The following is an 18,685-nucleotide window of genomic DNA, read 5'->3' as shown; positions in this document are numbered from 1 at the left end:
GGCACACTCATTTCCCTCTGCTCATTTATTGAGTATCCAGAGATGGCTGATGCTTCCAGTGGGCTGGTAAATAAACGATATGGTTCTTGACCTTCTAGAGAAATATTCAAGTAGAGAGAGAGAAAGGAAGAGAAGTCGGGAAATAAACAATGGCAGACACTTGTAGGGGATAAACAAGATTCAGTGTCAAAGAACTGTCTAGCATGGGCACTGCTGAGATATTCCCTGCACTGTTCATTTGTCCGATGTGAAGGGTCATTCATCTGCCCCACACATATTTATGGCCCATTTACTGTGTGCCAGGCATGGTGCTATCTGTTAGGTTAAGTGAGTTCTTAGTCAAGCTCATGGACAAAAGCCTTCCTTCTGGTCATTTTCTCAGACCCACTTGACTCTTTGTTAAAACAGTGCTTGTCACAAACTGGTTGCTGCATTTCTTATTAACAAAAGCATTCCATGGTTCAAGTTCATTGTGTTTTATTTTCTCCTGTGGAAAAAAAATACAACTTGGAATGGTCAAAGGAAATGTCTTTGGCAGAGAGTGAAGGTACAGTTGCTTTTTTCCAGCTCTGCTGTGAACCAGCTCTGCAACCTCGGGCAGCTCAATCCATATCTCTGGTTCTCTGTTTCAGTCTGTGAGATGAAGATGAGATGACAGCTGACGTCTCTTCCAGCTCCCAGGTAACTGCACGCACAAGGTGGCTATTCTGTGGAATTCAAACAAGTCTGTTTGTTTTATCAATTCATGAGTTTATATTTTACTTAGAAATGGATATCTTTCCTTTTTTTTCCAGTAAGGATTAGAGCAGTACTATGGTCCTATTCTGAAAGTCTCAATCCTTTAATTAATTTAAGTAATTACTACTAAGCCATTATTGCCCACAATCAGTTTTATATTTATTTTATATTCATGTGTATACAAAGATTGGAATTCCCAAATGGTACCTTGGATCAGGTTCACTAGGAAAAAAGTGATATTTTCTTTAAAGCAACAACAACAGTTGTAATGAGCCCCATGAAACCCATTCCTCCGGTAAAATTACCTTAAAGCACAATTTGCACTGGGTTTCTCACTCAACTATTTTCTAGCTTCCTGGCCTTGGCCAGTTTACCTGGTTCTTTAGAGCTTGTTTCCTCGTTGGGAAGAGTTTGCAGGCACAGGCTTCCTTCTGTTCTTTATCTCCTGGGAGGTGTTTGTCTTGTTCTGGAAATCCAAGGCAAGGCTCTGACAAGAGCCAGCAAGCCCAGCTGTTTCTGGATCCTGATAGAGTGGGGTTGCCTCCCTGAGCATCTTTCTCTTGCTTTGGCTCTCAAAGACCCCGAGGCTGCGGGAAAATAGGGTGACTTTTGTTAAACTGCTGCCATCTGCCAGTTGTGTTGGAGGTCACGGTGCTCCTTCAGAAGCCGTGGGTAATGTATTTATTTATCACTGCTGATGGTCCACACTCCCCCATCTCTTCAGTTTGTTCTGCCCAAGGCCGTTGGGGTCCGACAGAGATCAACAGTGTTTCTACAGAGATGAAGCGGCTCGTCAAAACCTGAATTAGATGTTAAATCTTTGTGAAGTGGGGAGGAGGTAAGGGGAGGGAGGCATCCTATTGAAATAAGAATTTATCCAGTGTCGTTTCCTGTGAGATAACGTCCCCAGAAAGATTTGTTACCGGGCAAGTTGCAAACTGCTGTTTCAGGCTGATAGGTGTTGCCAATTCATTTTGATGAATTCTGCCAGTCAGAAAAGTAGTTCCCCCCTCCTTTCATTCACTGGGCCTGGTTAAAAACAAACGAGGGTTTTAAGAGCTGGGACGATGCACACTGGTGTGCCTGGGATCTGTGGAAAAAAAGATGCTTCAGTACATACTTCATGTGGTTGAGAAAGTCAAAAGAGCTGCTGGGCAGCACAAGGAGCTCAGCTCAGTGCTCTGTGATGACCTAGAGGGGACATATGTATACATACAGCTGATTCACATTGTTGTATAGCTGAAACTAACACAACATTGTAAAGCAATTATACTCCAATTTAAAAGTAAATAAGAAAAGCCCAAAGGGTATCAGGCTAAAAACAGTCTGTCTTCAGCCCTTGGCTCCAATTCCATGCTCTCATATGCCACAGTTACTCACGAGCCCCTCAGGGAGCCCCCATTCAGATCCCACCCAAATCCCCTGCTCAGCTCCCAACTAACCCTAAGATCCCATTCCTGCAAGGCTAGGAGGAAGCACAACAAATTTGAATCTGGAGGCAGAAACATCTGGGCACCAATTTTGGTTCCATCCCTAATGGGTTAATCTGGACAAATTATATTGTCTCTGTGACCTTGACTTTCTTCACTGGTAAACTGGAAAGAATCACCATACAGGTCTGCCTCACTTGTTGGACTCTGACTACTCAAACTCTTTCTATCTAAATATGGGAACTAAACAGATCCAGATACCTTTATGAATAAATTCCTTACCATCCAAACTCTTGCTGCTCATTCTCTGAAATTCAGAGGAAAACTAGAGATGTCCCTCCTTATCCTCAACCCCTCCCTGCACCCAGGATCCAGACATATTTGGATTTTGAAGCATATTTGTACTTGAAACAGTATTCTTAAAATAGTTATCATGATTTTGGCAACGGTGAGTGCATCACAGGCCAAGCTGGATTTGCACTCATTGGCCCAGGAAGTCAGTCCTGGTCAGGCTCACCATCTGCTTCAACTTCACCCTCTCCTTCTGGACACCTCCATGTCTCTCTGACTGGTACCCAGCTTGCTCTTCTGCCTCTTGCTTTGGGTCAACAGCTTCTGGTGTTTGCTTCAGTTCTCCCCAAGGAAGTGTCTCTCAAATTGCTCCCTTGGCCTTAAACACAACAGGTATTGACCTCTGACCACCCTGGACTTTCGTGGTCACCTGAAGGAAACCATTGCAGTCTGGTTGTGCTATAAGCCGGGAGCAGCCTAGCATTTTTTCTCAGGTCTGAAACACTCCTGGGGAAATATGCTGTCAAATGGATACATCCTTTTTTTAACTGTTGCCCCTGCCCATCTCCACTTCAGCCAAGGGTTTCTTCTGTATCTGGAGCTCTTTGGACTCTTGAAAATATCCTCCAGACAGAAGCAGGTATGGAAAGAGCTCTGGGATCCTTCCTGATTTTGGTTGCAAGATTCAAGCAAGTTTCTTTCCTCTCTGGGCTTTGGTTTGCTCCCCTATCCAAGGAAGGTGAGAAGTCCTCAAAATAGCTTTTCATTTTCCCAAGGTCTCTATTATCTTCTAGGGTTACTTTTGGGGATTTTTCCTTGAGAAGGTGAGGGAGAGTGAGAGGAAGACCATGGGGAGCGCTACCTGCTTCAGTAGGCTATGGGGTGAATGAGGGCATCTCTCATCTTGCATCTCTCATTCACTCCCTTGACTGTACACACTCAGTTGAGACTGAGGCAGGGTGACCCAGGCCCCTGCACCATCATCTGGGTTCCTAGTCTTCTCTTCCTCCCCAAACCACCCAGGTCTCAGAAGTTGCCTGTCTGATATTTTTAAGCTGAGCTGCAAAGGTTCACGGAACAATCATCAGTGAGGCAGTGACCAGTAATAAACATCACCAGCACACTCTCTGGGAACTCCCGAGAGGGATACAGACTGAGATCTTGACTTGCACAGCCTGAGGTTCCAGGGAGCTGAGCAGAAAGATGGACCTGGAGCCCAGCGACGTGTGAATGTGACATCCAAGGATGATGTGTATCACTTGGGCAGGGTAGATGGGTCCCTCCTTGGGGTCCTTGTGAACATCCCTACATAGATAGGGATTTTGCAGGAATCCTGCCCTCACACCTGAGGCTCCTCTGTGCCAGCTGTGGGACACTTCCTGAAACAGGTGGATATTCCTTATCTGGGCTGAAGCTGTTTGTCCCCATCTTCAGAGTTCTGCTTGTTTATATTAATAGAGCAGCTTAGAAGCTGAGCTGTCCACGGTGCATGGCCTTAACCACCTAGTTACTATTTAGGGAAGAGAAAGGGAAAGACACAGGGGGAGGTGAGAAAGAGTTACTCAAAGTATGTTACTTGGAGTTTTTGCCTCAGAATCACCTGCCCCGATTTTGATTCAGTTTGTTTAGGAGGGTCCCAGGAACCTGAGTTTTAATAAGCTGTTTCTGCAATTCTTAATGCAGAGTGAAAGTATATTATCAAAATACACTTTGATATTGATGGCTTCGGTCCTTGGTATACTTGGCTTTCCTGAGCAACTCCTATGAAGGAGAGCCATGTAGCATAATGGTCAAGTTCATGTATTCTTGTGTTTGAATCCCAGGTCTGCCTCTTGCCAACACATGACCTTGGGCAAGCCACTTCTCCCCCTGCCTTGATTCCCCCTCTCTGAAAGGAGGTATTGAAAAAAATGCCCAACTTGAGGGGTTATTGAGGTTAGTTTATACATGTAAAACTTTTAGGAGATTGCCACATCACAAGTGTTTCTAAAAGTAACTATGAACAGATGGAGTATAGCAATTCTTTGTCAGTAACCTTTCAGGGTGATGGACAGAAGATTCCCCAGTGGAGTGGTGCGAGGGTTCCTGGTGGGCTTTTGACCGGGAACTAAATGGAAAGCACCATCTACCGGCAACAACAGGAGGGCCAAGGCTGGGCTTTGCCAGCAAGAAGGACCATTCCATGACCCCTCTGGCTAGACCTCCCTGGTAGACTCTCAGCTACTTTTAACCTCCTGGACTATGCAGAAACTTCTGGATTTCTGCTCCACTACAGGGGAGTCAAGGTAGCCAGGAGTACCATGAGAAGCACTCTCTTTGCTCACTCATATTTATCTGTTACATGAATTCTGAATCAGGCATCTTCAGGCTCTTTTGGGGGCAGCCTGTGAGGTTTACTCTCACAAGTGTCCCATGATGAGGGTCAGGTCAAAGTTCCTTCTCAGCTTCCTAACTATCCTACTTGGTGCAAAGAAGAATCCAATCTCCCACTGGCCACTACCCTTCTTTCTTCCATAATCCTCCAAGGTCCAAATAGAAAAGCTACCCTCCACCTTTATCTCTGAGTCCTAAGGGAAGAGTAAACTGGCTTTCTCTTCCTGCTCATAATGGAAAGAGGCTTGGGCTCCTTCTTTTGGAATTACATGCTCAGTTGCTTCAATCATGTCCAACTCTTTGCGACCCCATGAACTGCAGCCCACCAGGCTCCTCTGTTCATGGGATTCTCCTGGCAAGAATACAGGAGCGGGTTGCCAGGCCCTCTTCCAAGGGATCTTCTTGACCTATGTCTCATATATTTCAGATTCTTTACCACTGAGCCACCAGAGAAGCTGCTTTGGACTGCAATAACAAAACAGAGATAGAGAGAGAAAGAGAGAGACAGAGAAATAGCAACAGAGAGAGAGAGACAGAGAAAAGCACATACTCAGGTATCTCAGAAATACTACACTTAACCACACATAAATGATGTCCAATAAATATTGGTTGAATTGCACAGTATGGTTAAAATATCATGGCCTAGGTATTCAGGCTCGTCTCTTAGCAGTCTTGGCTTTGTCACTTACTAACTGTATGACTTCAAGACTGGCGCTTCGGTCACAGGCAGAAATGAAATTGTTAGTGTCACATCACTGGAGTGATTTGAGCAGGGCCTGTTCACCGTGCTCTATACAGGCATGAACTTAAGATTTTGTTTTACAAGCAGATGATTATATTGGCTGTCAACGGAGCTTAAATCCTGGCATCTAGGAACCCACTTAAGTACTTGTTCAAATAATATCTGGGTCAGAAAGACTCCCCTTTTCCTTCTTGAAATGTTAAAATTCAATAGGAAAGTGACCTGTTCAGAGATGAACTCTATTTTATAAAGATGTTTTCAGTGGGCCCTGGGTGAAAAATATTTCATAAACCGGAGGAAGCCACTAAATCAAGGAGTGGAGAAAGAAATAGACTTGCTAACGCAGTACCATTTTGGTGCAGGAAAGTGATATATTCAACATTTTTTACTATATTTGGCTGCAAACTCCAGACAGTTTTTGCCTTGATCTATGAGTGAGTTTCCGTGGCAGGGCACCATTTGAACTAACCCTCCTCAGGGCTTCCTGCTGAAATAGGAGACCATAAATGATGATAATGGGGTGAATATTTTGAAAAGGAGAGAAGGAAGCAGTTTCAGCTGGAAAGTTTTGCTGGATTCATAGAGCTACTGAATATGGAGCTACTATTATGGATAGAAGGTAAGGGGGTTCTGTAAGTGGCTTCAGACAAGAGGTGTCTCTATTGCCATTTGGGTTCCCTGGGACACAGGCTGACACAAGCATGATGTTCATTAGCAATGCCCCTGGGATCTGCATCTGTGGACAGTGGGTGATAGAAGCAGGGGTGGGCAGAGGGAAGAATTCAGCTGTGATGCCCTCTAGGGACAACCTTGGTTGACCACATGGAGAAATCTGGAGCTAGAATGATTTTTCAGAATTGTCCCCAGTCGGGCTAAGGGGCTGGTCTTTTTTTTAGCATGATGGCACTGATTCGTCATTGTATTCAGGGCGAGTTTGAGTGAGATGGGTTAACTCGGCAGCTGAAGGCCTGCCTAAGAGCTAAGGCAGCAAGGCCTTCAGTGAAACACGGTTTGGGTGGCGCATCATAGTGTCCACTGGGATCTTGCTAGGGGACTGGGAATGCCATTTTCTTGGTTGATTGGAAGTTTGACAGGGGTTTATCTAATAGATTATTCTAAATAAGACCCAACTGATAATTGATTCAATGACTCCTTGCTATGCTAGAGATTTCAGTGAGAATCACCTAGAGCCAGACATCCTGGAATGTGAAGTCAAGTGGGCCTTAGAAAGCTTCACTACAAACAAAGCTAGTGGAGGTGATGGAATTCCAGTTGAGCTATTTCAAATCGTGAAAGATGATGCTGTGAAAGTGCTGCACTCAATATGCCATCAAATTTGGAAAACTCAGCAGTGGCCACAGGACTGGAAAAGGTGAGTTTTCATTCCAATCCCAAAGAAAGGCAATGCCAAAGAATGCCCAAACTACTGCACAATTGCACTCATCTCACATGCTAGTAAAGTAATGCTCAAAATTCTCCAAGCCAGGCTTCAGCAATACGTGAACTGTGAACTTCCAGATGTTCAAGATGGTTTTAGAAAAGGCAGAGGAACCAGAGATCAAACTGCCAACATCTGCTGGATCATGGAAAAAGCAAGAGAGTTCCAGAAAAACATCTATTTCTGCTTTATTGAATATGCCAAAGCCTTTGACTGTGTGGATCACAATAAACTGTGGAAAATTCTTCAAGAGATGGGAATACCAGACCACCTGACCTGCTTCTTGAGAAACCTACATGCAGGTCAGGAAGCAACAGTTAGAACTGGACATGGAACAACAGACTGGTTCCAAATAGGAAAAGGAGTACGTCAAGGCTGTACATTGTCACCCTGCTTATTTAACTTCTATGCAGAGTACATCATGAGAAATACTGGGCTGGAAGAAGCACAAGCTGGAATCAAGATTGCCAGGAGAAATATCAATAACCTCAGATATGCAGATGACACCACCCTTACGGCAGAAAGTGAAGAGGAACTAAAAAGCCTCTTGATGAAAGTGAAAGAGGAGAGTGAAAATGTTGGCTTAAAGCTCAACATTCAGAAAACTAAGATCATGGCAACTGGCCCATCACTTCATGGGAAATAGATGGGGAAACAGTGGAAACAGTGTCAGACTATTTGTTTGGGCTCCAAACTCACTGCAGATGGTGATTGCAGCCATGAAATTAAGAGACGCTTACTCCTTGGAAGGAAAGTTATGACCAACCTAGATAGCATATTAAAAAGCAGAGATATTACTTTGCCAACAAAGGTCTGTCTAGTCAAGGCTATGGTTTTTCCAGCAGTCGTGTATGGATGTGAGTTGGACTATGAAGAAAGCTGAGTGCCAAAGAATTGATGCTTTTGAACTGTGGTGTTGGAGAAGACTCTTCAGAGTCCCTTGGACTGCAAGGAGATCCAACCAGTCCATTCTAAAGGAGATCAGTCCTGGGTGTTCTTTGGAAGGACTGATGCTAAAGTTGAAACTCCAATACTTTGGCCACCTCATACGAAGAATTGACTCATTGGAAAAGACTCTGATGCTGGGAGGGATTGGAGGCAGGAGGAGGGGACGACAGAGGATGAGATGGCTGGATGGCATCACCGACTTGATGGACATGAGTTAGGGTGATCTCCAGGAGTTGGTGATGGACAGGGAGGCCTGGTGTGCTGCAATTCATGGGGCTGCAAAAAGTTGGACATGACTGGGCGACTGAACTGAACTGAAGCATATGTAAGTTCCTCTCAACCATCCAGACTACTATGGAATCTGCCCCCACCCCAACCCCCTGCTCCCTGGCAAGCACAAGAGGTCTATGTAGAACAGTGTCATCACTTTGCAGGCAAAGGTCCATAGACTCAAAGTTATGGGTTTTCCAGTAGTCATGTATGGTTGTGAAGTTGGACCATAAAGAAGGGTGAGCACCAAAGAACTGATGCTTTTGAACTGTGGTGCTGGAGAAGATGCTTGAGAGTCCCTTGGACAGTAAGGAGATCAAACCAGTCAATCTTAAAGGAAATAAACCCTGAATATTCATTGGAAGGACTGATGCTGAAGCTGAAGATCCAATACTTTTGGCCACCTGATTCGAAGAGCTGACTCATTGGAAAAGACCTGGATGCTGGGAAAGATTGAAGGCCGGAGAAGGGGACGACAGTGGATGAGATGGTTGGATGGCATCACTGACTCAATGAATATGAGTTTGAGCAAACTCTGTGAGATAGTGAAGGACAGGGAAGCCTGCTGCTGCTAAGTTGCTTCAGTTGTGTCTGATTCTGTGCAACCCCATAGACGACAGCCCACCAGGCTCCTCTGTCCCTGGGATTCTCCAGGCAATAATACTGGAGTGGTTTGCCAGTTCCTTCTCCAATGCATGAAAGTGAAAGTGAAAGTGAAGTCGCTCAGTCGTGTCCAACTCTTAGCAACCCCATAGACAGTAGCCTACCAGGCTCCTCCATCCATGGGATTTTCTGGGCAAGAGTACTGGAGTGGGTTGCCATCCTTCTCCAACACGGAAGCCTGGCATGCTGCAGTCCATGGGGTGAAAAAGAGTCTGATGTGACTGAAAGACTGAACAACAATGGACTCTGGAGCTAGAATAACTTCTATGCCTGGCTAAGGCACTTCCCAGCTGTCCAACCCTGAAACAGTGGTGTGACTCCTCTGAATCTCAGTTTTCTCCCCTGTAAAATGAAAATAATATTGCACACACCTCACATGCTGGCATAAAGCTCTTTTCTAGAGCAGATAGCATGCTCTCAAAGTTAGCTATTATTGCTGTTGTTTGTATCTTTGGTGGTATGTCAGAGAAGGGAGAGGTTCCGCTCATTCACCTTTTCTCATGCTGATATTAGTGTGATGATAACAGAAGTCTCAGCCTGTGCTTTGCGGGCAGTGGTCCTGTTAGGGTCACCCAGGTACTTCAGCAGAATCTCTGGGGTCAGCTCTTCCTCAAAATCCTGGGGATGATCAAAGCCACAAAATTAGCCACTAAGTTGTCTTGGCAATGGGTCTTCTACTTGATTAAAACTGAAGGGAATCATGGATCACCTCATTGTCAGGAATTGTCAATGTTAGGTCCTGGCATTTCAGCTTTGTGTGTACTCAGAGATGCACAGGGAATCATACAGGTGTGACAGTAGTTTACAGTTTAGTGGGGCAAACAGTCCCTAATTTACTAATTATGTTTTGGGAAGTCTAGGAATGATGCTAAAGCTGAAACTCCAGTACTTTGGCCACCTCATGTGAAGAGTTGACTCATTGGAAAAGACTCTGATGCTGGGAGGGATTGGGGGCAGGAGGAGAAGGGGACGACAGAGGATGAGATGGCTGGATGGCATCACTGACTCGATGGACGTGAGTCTGAGTGAACTCCGGGAGTTGGATGGACAGGGAGGCCTGGCGTGCTGCGGTTCATGGAGTCGCAAAGAGTCGGACACGACTGAGCGACTGATCTGATCTGATCTGATCACTATCTAGACATCATGGACAGCTAGAAAGATGTCAGAAAGGTTTTCTTCTTTCAGGGAACTTTCAGGCAGGTGCCAAAGACAGATATTACTGAAAACTAGGGAGAAAGAGCAGATGGAAAATGGGGCAGGTAAAGGATATTCAGGAGTTTAGGGAATGGTCTGAGGCTTCCTTCAGTATTGAACAGACACAGGATAGAGAGATTAAGAACAAAATTCCCCTCTTGACTTTTTTTGTTCAGTGAAATCTTTAGGCTCTTACTGGTTAAATCTAAGTTCTGGCCAGAAATAGCTGAAGAAGAACTCTTCAACAAGGCATTCTTTCCTACAAACACTCTCATGGGTAAAAACTACATGATATTTTATATTTATATACAATGTTTCATCATGTAGGTAACAGAAAGATAAATCACTAGTTTATAGATGAAAGTGAAAGAGGAGAGTGAAAAAGTTGGCTTAAAGCTCAACATTCAGAAAATGAAGATCATGGCATCTGGTCCCATCACTTCATGGGAAATAGATGGGGAAACAGTGGAAACAGTATCAGACTTTATTTTTGGGGCTCCAAAATCACTGCAGATGGTGATTGCAGCCATGAAATTAAAAGATGCTTACTCCTTGGAAGGAAAGTTATCACCAATCTAGATAGTATATTCAAAAGCAGGGACATTACTTTGCCAACAAAGGTCAGTCTAGTCAAGGCTATGGTGTTTCCAGTGGTCATGTATGGATGTGAGAGTTGGACTGTGAAGAAAGCTGAGCGCTGAAGAATTGGTGCTTTTGAACTGTGGTGCTGGAGAAGACTCTTGAGAGTCCCTTGGACTGCAAGGAGATCCAACCAGTGCATCCTAAAGGAGATCAGTCCTGGGTGTTCATTGGAAGGACTGATGCTGAAACCGAAACTTCAATTCTTTGGCCACCTCATGTGAAGAGTTGACTCATTGGAAAAGATCCTGATGCTGGGAGGGATTAGGGACAGGAGGAGAAGGGGACAACAGAGGATGAGATGGCTCTATGGCATCACCGACTCGATGGACATGAGTTTGAGTAAACTCCGGGAGTTGGTGATGGACAGGGAGGCCTGGCGTGCTGCGATTCATGGAGTCGCAAAGAGTTGGACATGACTGAACTGAACTGAATTGAGGGTTAACTGGGTTAGTAATTTGTTAATAAAACTAAGCAACTCCTCACTTAACACTCTATCCTCAAATACTATTTTCTAGACTACTTAAAGAATTATATTTTATAAATTGGAGCTTCCACATGGCTCAGACTGTAAAGAGACTGCCTGCAATGCAGGACACCCAGTTTTGATCCCTGGATCAGGAAGATCCCCTGGAGAAGGGAATGGCTGTTCACTCCAGTATTCTTGCCTGGAGAATTTCATGGACAGAAGAGACTGGTGGGCTATAGTCCATGGGCTGCAAAGAGTCAGACATGACTGAATGACTAACACTTTCACTTACAGAATTCAATTAAAATAGAATGAAAAAATTATATTTTATTACAAAATTCCATCCTAGCCTAAATGACATCAGCTCTTTAGGCTATTTAGGTTTAAAAACCCTCAAAAAATGTTCTGTCAGAATACACACTTAAAAGACAAGAAAGAAAACAAAAATGACACAGCACACTGGAGAGATATTTGTATTGTGTATGGCAGAAAGATAATTACTGTCTATGCTATAAAAGGAATTCATGCAAATAGAAAAGGAAAGATGTCCATTAAGCTAAATATGCAAAAGTTAAATATGGATATAATTTCAAAAGACATGGACAGGATATAGAGCTCAAAATAGGAAAAACAAAAAATGACTAATAAATGTAGACAATATTTCATCTCAGGGGTAATCAAAGACATTTGAGTGCAAATCCAGTGTGATACAGTTGGTCACATAAATTAGCAAAGTTTATAAAAACAATATTCTGGGGAGATTATGATGAAAGCAATCTCACTCACATTTAATGGAGTTAGAAATCAGCATAAAATTGGGAAAAATTTGCAACCTGGCAAAATGGATCATGAAAGTTAAAATATTCGCCCCCTTTGACCAGATATTTGCACTTTGGGGACTTTTTCTGAGGACATCATGTTAGTTTCCTTGAGCTGTTGTTATGCTTCTACTGCTGCTGTTAAATTCAGTCGTGTCGGACTGTGTGCGACCCCATGGACTGCAGCCTACCAGGCTCCTCCATCCATGGGATTTTCCAGACAACAGTACTGGAGTGGGGTGCCATTACCTTCTCATGAGCTGTTGTTATGGGGTACCACAAATTGGGGGTCTTAAATAATAGAAATGAACTGTCTTGGTTCTGGAGGCCAGAGTGTGGGATCAAGGTATAGGCAGGATTGATTCCTTCAAGGGCTGAAAGGAGATTGTTTCAAGTTTCCTTCCTAGTTTCTCATGGTTTAGAAATGCATCACACTGAACTCCTACTTCATCTTTACGTGGCATCCTACTTGTGTGCATGTCCATCTCTGTGTCCAGACTGCTCCTGTTTATAGGGAGATGAGCCTTACTGGATTAGAGCCCACCCTAATAACCTCATCTTAATTTGATCATCTGCCAAGACCCTATTTCCCAATAAAGTCACCTCCCCAGGTGGCGCTAGTGGTAAAGAACCTGCCTGCCAATGCAGGGGACATAGAGATGTGGGTTTGATCCCTGTGTTGGGAAGATCCCCTGGAGGAGGGCATGGCACCCACTCCAGTATTTTGCCTGGAGAATCCCATAGACAGAGGTGCTTGGTGGGCTGCAGTCCATAGGTCACAAAGAGTCGGCCACCATTGGAACAACTTAGCACACATGCATGCCACAGGTACTAGGCATTAAGAATTGGACATCTTTTGGGGAAACACAATTCAAACCAGAACAGTCATAATCTAAATTTTTTTAAATATTTTTTTTGCATAAAGGCATTCATCAAAATGCTATTTATCATTGAAAATACTAGAAATCATATTAACATGTAAGAGTGTGAAATAAGTGAATTATACCCCATTAAATGTGGTGAAGTTTACGCAGCCATGAAAATGATGTCATGCAGAATCCTTAAAATAATGAGGGTAATATGGGCAGAGTTTATGCCATAATTTAAGTAAGAAAATAACAAGATCATATAGGTACTATGACTTCGACAATATAAAGTGCATAAGAAAAAAAGCTGTACAAAGGAAATGCATTGACTAAGAATGCGATACAGGTATGAACTCTATTCATTTTAATTTTAAGTTTTATATTTATCTAAGTTTCTACATTGAGTCTATATTTCTTTAATAGAAAAAAATGATTCTAGAAATGTCCATTGTACATTTAAAGGTAAAAAAGGTTGGTCAGTCCTCTACTCCTTATAGCTCATTAGCACCATGTCATGAGTTTTTTTAATTTAAAAGGCTAATTTTGAGGATGAGGGAAATTAAGTAGAACCTCAGGACTTCTTATGTCTTAGAGAAGTTCTGTATTAACAGTTAGAAGACCTGGGTTTTATGAGCATGAGTACAAACTTTTCTGAAGACCTTGTTTCAATCCTACCTATGGCTTCATAAGCCACTTGCCTTCTCTCAATTTCATTTTGTCCATCTGTGAAATGAAAGACCAACTTAGAGTGTTGATTCTGGAGAACATTCCGTGTTTCAGGCTGAGTCTACACCTTTCCTTGGCAGCCTTCTCTACAGATGCCCCGTGACTCATGGGTGTTCTAACACCTTCTCAGCTGATCCCTCTGGCTTATTCGTCTACCAACAATCTGCTCCTGGAAAATCAAATCTAGTTACTATAACCTCCTAATACTTTCTTCTGTGTTTGTGGGGTTCTAACTATTCAGTTTCAAGTTTTCCTACCTGTTGCAGTTCCTTACTTTCAAGACACTATTTTTCCTGAAATGTCTATAAGTTGTGAGTGTTAGATAATTTTATTATGGCGTCATGGACTGAGTTCCTGAATGATTTTCAAAAGGGCAATTCACCCAGATGAGGATTCCTTCACTCTTCTTTTTAATAATATTATTATTTTTATAGTTAATAATATAAATTGTAAGGCTATATTTAAATGATAATTGTAGAATAATTTGTACATTTTATATAGTTATTATGTATTATACTACATAATAATAATTACTATGTAGTAATTATGTAGTATAAATTATGTATTATACTATACATAATAAAATGATAATTGTATATTATATTATATTTATATTGTTTGTATTTTATTATATCATTTTAGTGGTATAATATAATGATTATATATTATATATTTAATATAATATATAATATAATATAATGTATTAAATAATATTATACTATAATATATTACATTTCAATGATACATATATATATATTTTTAATGATACATATTTTTATCATTTATAATTGAGGCCGAAATTTTGCACCTGTTAACACTCCCTCAGCACACACTACAACAACTAAAAGATTCTTAGGTGTCCTAATAGAGAACTAGGTTAGTTCCCAGTTACGCTTCCATTTGCATCAGGAAAGAAATTACCATTTGACATCTCCATTGTCTTCTAAGAAGAAAGCTTCTGTTGAATGAGAAGCTACTTCATGAGCTGTCTTGATTCGTTCAGCAATACAGATCTATTGATAGAAGCTGGAGTTAGAGGTGGCAGAACTGTTCATCAAGGTATAGGATGAGTAATTTGAAGTCTTCTGGGAATTTAAGGAGACAGAAGGTAAGGAAGAGAGAGTCAGATGGAAGGGTGAGGAGGAGAAGGGAGGAGGCAGTGCTCATCAGGCAGGAGGGCCAGGAGGGGGTTCCAGGTGCGTTTTCCTTCAGCAAACAAAATGCCTGTTAGTTTTCAAGTTCCTATTGCATGATCTCTGGATGAAAGTCCAGCTTGATATGAAGTCTAGTATATTAAAAATGCTGTGTGTGAGTGATTTCTGTTTTATGTTATGTTTTGCTCTGATGGGAAGGAAGTTAGGAAAGAAATGGGATCCTTGTGGGGAAGAGCTGTCTCAGGGCTAGCACCTTTCAAGGAGCCTCTCAGTGCGAGCGAACAGGGGAGGAATACTTTGGTGTCTGCTTGGTGGTTTCAGGCTGTAGTTGGGGCGTTGTTATGGTAAAGCACCGTCTACCAGGATGGGTGGTGCGGGAGGGCAGTAAATCAGGAAAGAAACTGAACAGCAGAACAGGCATAGGGAAGGCAGCAAAATGTGGTTCAGTTACGCCATCTCCTCCTTACTGCCACCAAGAGTGTAGAGTCTAGGGCTCAGGGCCAAGGAGGGGACCAGAGGCCAAAGGAAGCCAGATTTGGGACATACATATATATATATATATATAAAGTGTGCTAAGTCACTTCAACTCTTTGTGAGAGTTTGTAAGTCACCCAACTCTTTGTGAGTCCATGGACTGTAGCCTGCCAGGTTCCTCTGTGCAAGGGATTCTCCAGGCAGGATTACTGGAGAGGGTTGCCATTTTCTCCTCCAGGGGATCTTCTCAACCCAGGGATCGAAACTGAGTCTCCTGCAGCTCCTGCATTTCAGGCCAATTCTTTACCATTGAGCCACAAGGGAAGCCCATACATATATATTCAGTTCAGTTCAGTTGCTCAGTCGTGTCCTACTCTTTGCGACCCCATGGACTGCAGCACACCAGGCTTCCCTGTCCATCACCAACTCCTGGAGCTTGTTCAATCCTATGTCCATCAAGTTTATATATATATATTTAAATATGTATATTATGTATAAATATATTTATAATAAGTAATATATATGTAACATATATTACTTATTAATATGTATAAATTTATATACATAAACATATAAGATATATTTATATACATAAATATAAATATATATTTATATATATCTAAATATATATAGATATTTAATTGATAAAAAGCTTGACATTCATCCTGTGTTGAGGCACTCAGGAACCCAGAGGTAGAGAAAACCATGATATTATAAGAATTATAAACACCCTGGAATTTGGAGAAATGTGGTGAGGCCATAGGCGAGATACTGGGGATTCAAGAAAACTGCCCCTGTGTCTCATGCGTCAGGAAGGTTCCAGCAGACCTCTGGACTACAGCATGACCAGCTTCTCCCTCTGAAATGAGAGGAGCCTGGAATGCCTTTCCGCCCATTTCTCCCTTCCTCTTGTGCTGCAGCTGCCCTGCCAGCTATCCCTGGGGCCTCTTTTAAGAAGGAGGAAGCAAAACCTCCAACCTACACATTCTAGAGGACTTTTTTTTCTTTTTAATTGAGGAAAGTCTGCACAATACAAATGAACAATGGGTCCCGTTTCCAGCCTCCCCCAGAGAGGGGCTGTTCCTTGATGGGGGCAGGAAGGGAATCAAGGCCAGGCTTCTCAGAAACCAGTGTTGGGATGAGGAGACCGGATTGAGCCATGTTGCAGGAGAGGAAAGCCAAAAAGGTTTTCCAATCATTGATCCAAGGTTTCTTTTCAAACCCTTATAGGATTTAGTGTTTCAGCAGATGAACAAGGCAGTCTTGGAGTTACCCAGAGAAACAGGCACTAGCTGGGTACTTCAGTCTCCAACTAACCTTTGGATGAAGGGAGAGGGAATAAGCATTTATTGAGCACCTGCTGTGTGCTAAGCCCCATGATAGGTGCTGCACACACATGCTGTCTCATTTGATACCATTTAACAATGACCCTCTGAAGCATGAATAATTATCCCATTAAAGAGGATGGATACGAAGCTCAGTACAGTGACTATTCAATTCCACATGGCTGATATGTGTGTCAAAGGCTGCTGATGTGGCTTGCAGAATATTGCTCTGGAGAGAAGATCAGGTGGGTAGCTACAGTATTGGACAATGTGGGTGCAAAATACTTTTATTACCACAGAAAGTTCTATTGGGCAATGGTGTTCTAGAGAAAACGGAACAGATTGAAACTTTTCCAGGCAATAGAAGAAGGTGAAAACATAAGAGATTTGATAGGAATTCAAGTGATGCTTTTGAAGCAGAGCATCACTGGGGCTCCAGGAGTTGGGCAGAACTCTGTATTTTAAGATCCCTAAAAAGTAGTTCTGGATGGTTCCAACCCGGCAGCAGAGTGGCTGACCTCTCCCCAACAGTAAAGGATGGAGGGGTTAGAGGACATTACTTAAGTGATGCTGCTCAGCGTGCAGGGCTGCAGTCAGACTTGAGGTTATCCTTACATCTTGAAGGTGGTCAAGGGGAATATGACATCTAGTCAGCTTTGCTCCCAGTTGGATAAGAGACTGTTAGGCAAGCACTGATAAAAATAGGGCAAAGCTGGGGCAAGGAGAGGCTGACAACAAAACCCTGCAACCCATTTTATGTTAATCTTTCAGGTGCACACTATATGCATGTGTGTGTGTGTGTGTGTGTGTGTGCATGTGCGTGCTGGGAGGGCAAAACAAAGCATGCTTTAAGCTTTGACTAAAAAGTTGTTTTCGTGTATATCCTGGATCCCAGTTTGAACCCTCCTGTGAGAACATTAGATTAGAATTTGAGTCTTAGAGATGCTTTAGCGTCCAAACAGTTCTTATTCTCCCCCTTTATCCGGGAGAATCTCTTTTAAACTCGTGTCTGCTTTAAGCTTTCTTCTCATCGGATTAGGAAATGAGTTGGCTAGGGCTGTAAAAGGCTTTCTTTTCAAATGCATGATTGAAAAGTCCATCTAGCTCTATATAGTGTACACTAGCTCTATATAGAGTGTACACTATTTATATAGTGTACACTCTATATCAGTTCAGTTCAGTTCAGTCGCTCAGTCGTGTCCGACTCTTCGAGACCCCATGAATCGCAGCATGCCAAGCCTCCCTGTCCATCACCAACTCCCGGAGTTCACTCAGACTCACATCCATCGAGTCAGTGATGCCATCCAGCCATCTCATCCTCTGTCGTCCCCTTCTCCTCCTGCCTCCAATCCCTCCCAGCATCAGAGTCTTTTCCAATGAGTCAACTCTTTGCATGAGGTGGCCAAAGTACTGGAGCTTCAGCTTCAGCATCATTCCCTCCAAAGAAATCCCAGGGCTGATCTCCTTCAGAATGGACTGGTTGGATCTCCTTGCAGTCCAAAGGACTCTCAAGAGTATAGTGTACATATAATTATGCACACTGGTCTGGACCAAAGAGAAAAGACCTAAATGATGTAAAGGACTTACATTCCAGCAAGGTCTGTATTCCCTCAGCAATAATTGCAGCAGAAATGTCCCCATCAGCTCAGTCTCTGCCATCAGAATCAGCTCCTGAGGTATCTCAAGAAGCAGTTAGCCACCACTGATGTTAGCTTTCCCTCGAAAATGCTTGTATATAGAATACTTGTACAAGATGCTCCTTGCGGGAGGAGGGGAATCTCTTTTAAAGTCTTAAGTACTCTGGGCTTATGTTGGAGATTTGTAATACTTTAAACAAAGGCTCTGAGAAGTCCTGCAGTAAAGAAACTTTAAAAAAATTCTGTTTAGGCTAGAACTTCCCAAACTGTTCAGAAAGCATTTTCTTTCCTTCCTCCTCATTCCCTCTCTGCTTTCCTTCTTTCTTTCCTTCCTTCCTTTCCTTCCCCCCCTCCGGTTTCATTTCTTCATGAAACACCTGTAGAATAAAGCTCTACAGGTCCCATTGTAGGAATCACTAGAGCAAATACGACAGAATCGTGACATGGGATATAGGGTAGGGGAGAGGTGCGCGTGTGCGTGCATGCGTGT

At 42.9% G+C, this 18,685-nt stretch overlaps 1 long non-coding RNA gene across 1 annotated transcript; it reads right to left on the bottom strand.

Moving 5' to 3' along the window:
- Positions 1-357: 357 nt before the first annotated feature.
- On the bottom strand, positions 358-1,249 carry LOC123329166. The gene is made up of 2 exons (XR_006544378.1): positions 1,113-1,249; positions 358-707 (listed from the first exon to the last, which is right to left on the bottom strand). It is a non-coding gene; the product is annotated as an uncharacterized LOC123329166 (long non-coding RNA).
- Positions 1,250-18,685: the final 17,436 nt, after the last annotated feature.

Source organism: Bubalus bubalis, chromosome 14, assembly GCF_019923935.1.
Source record: "Bubalus bubalis isolate 160015118507 breed Murrah chromosome 14, NDDB_SH_1, whole genome shotgun sequence".
NCBI classification, from domain to species: Eukaryota; Metazoa; Chordata; class Mammalia; order Artiodactyla; family Bovidae; genus Bubalus; species Bubalus bubalis.
The sequence above is the reverse complement of the archived record's forward strand: the minus strand, read 5'-3'. Positions and strand labels throughout refer to the sequence as shown.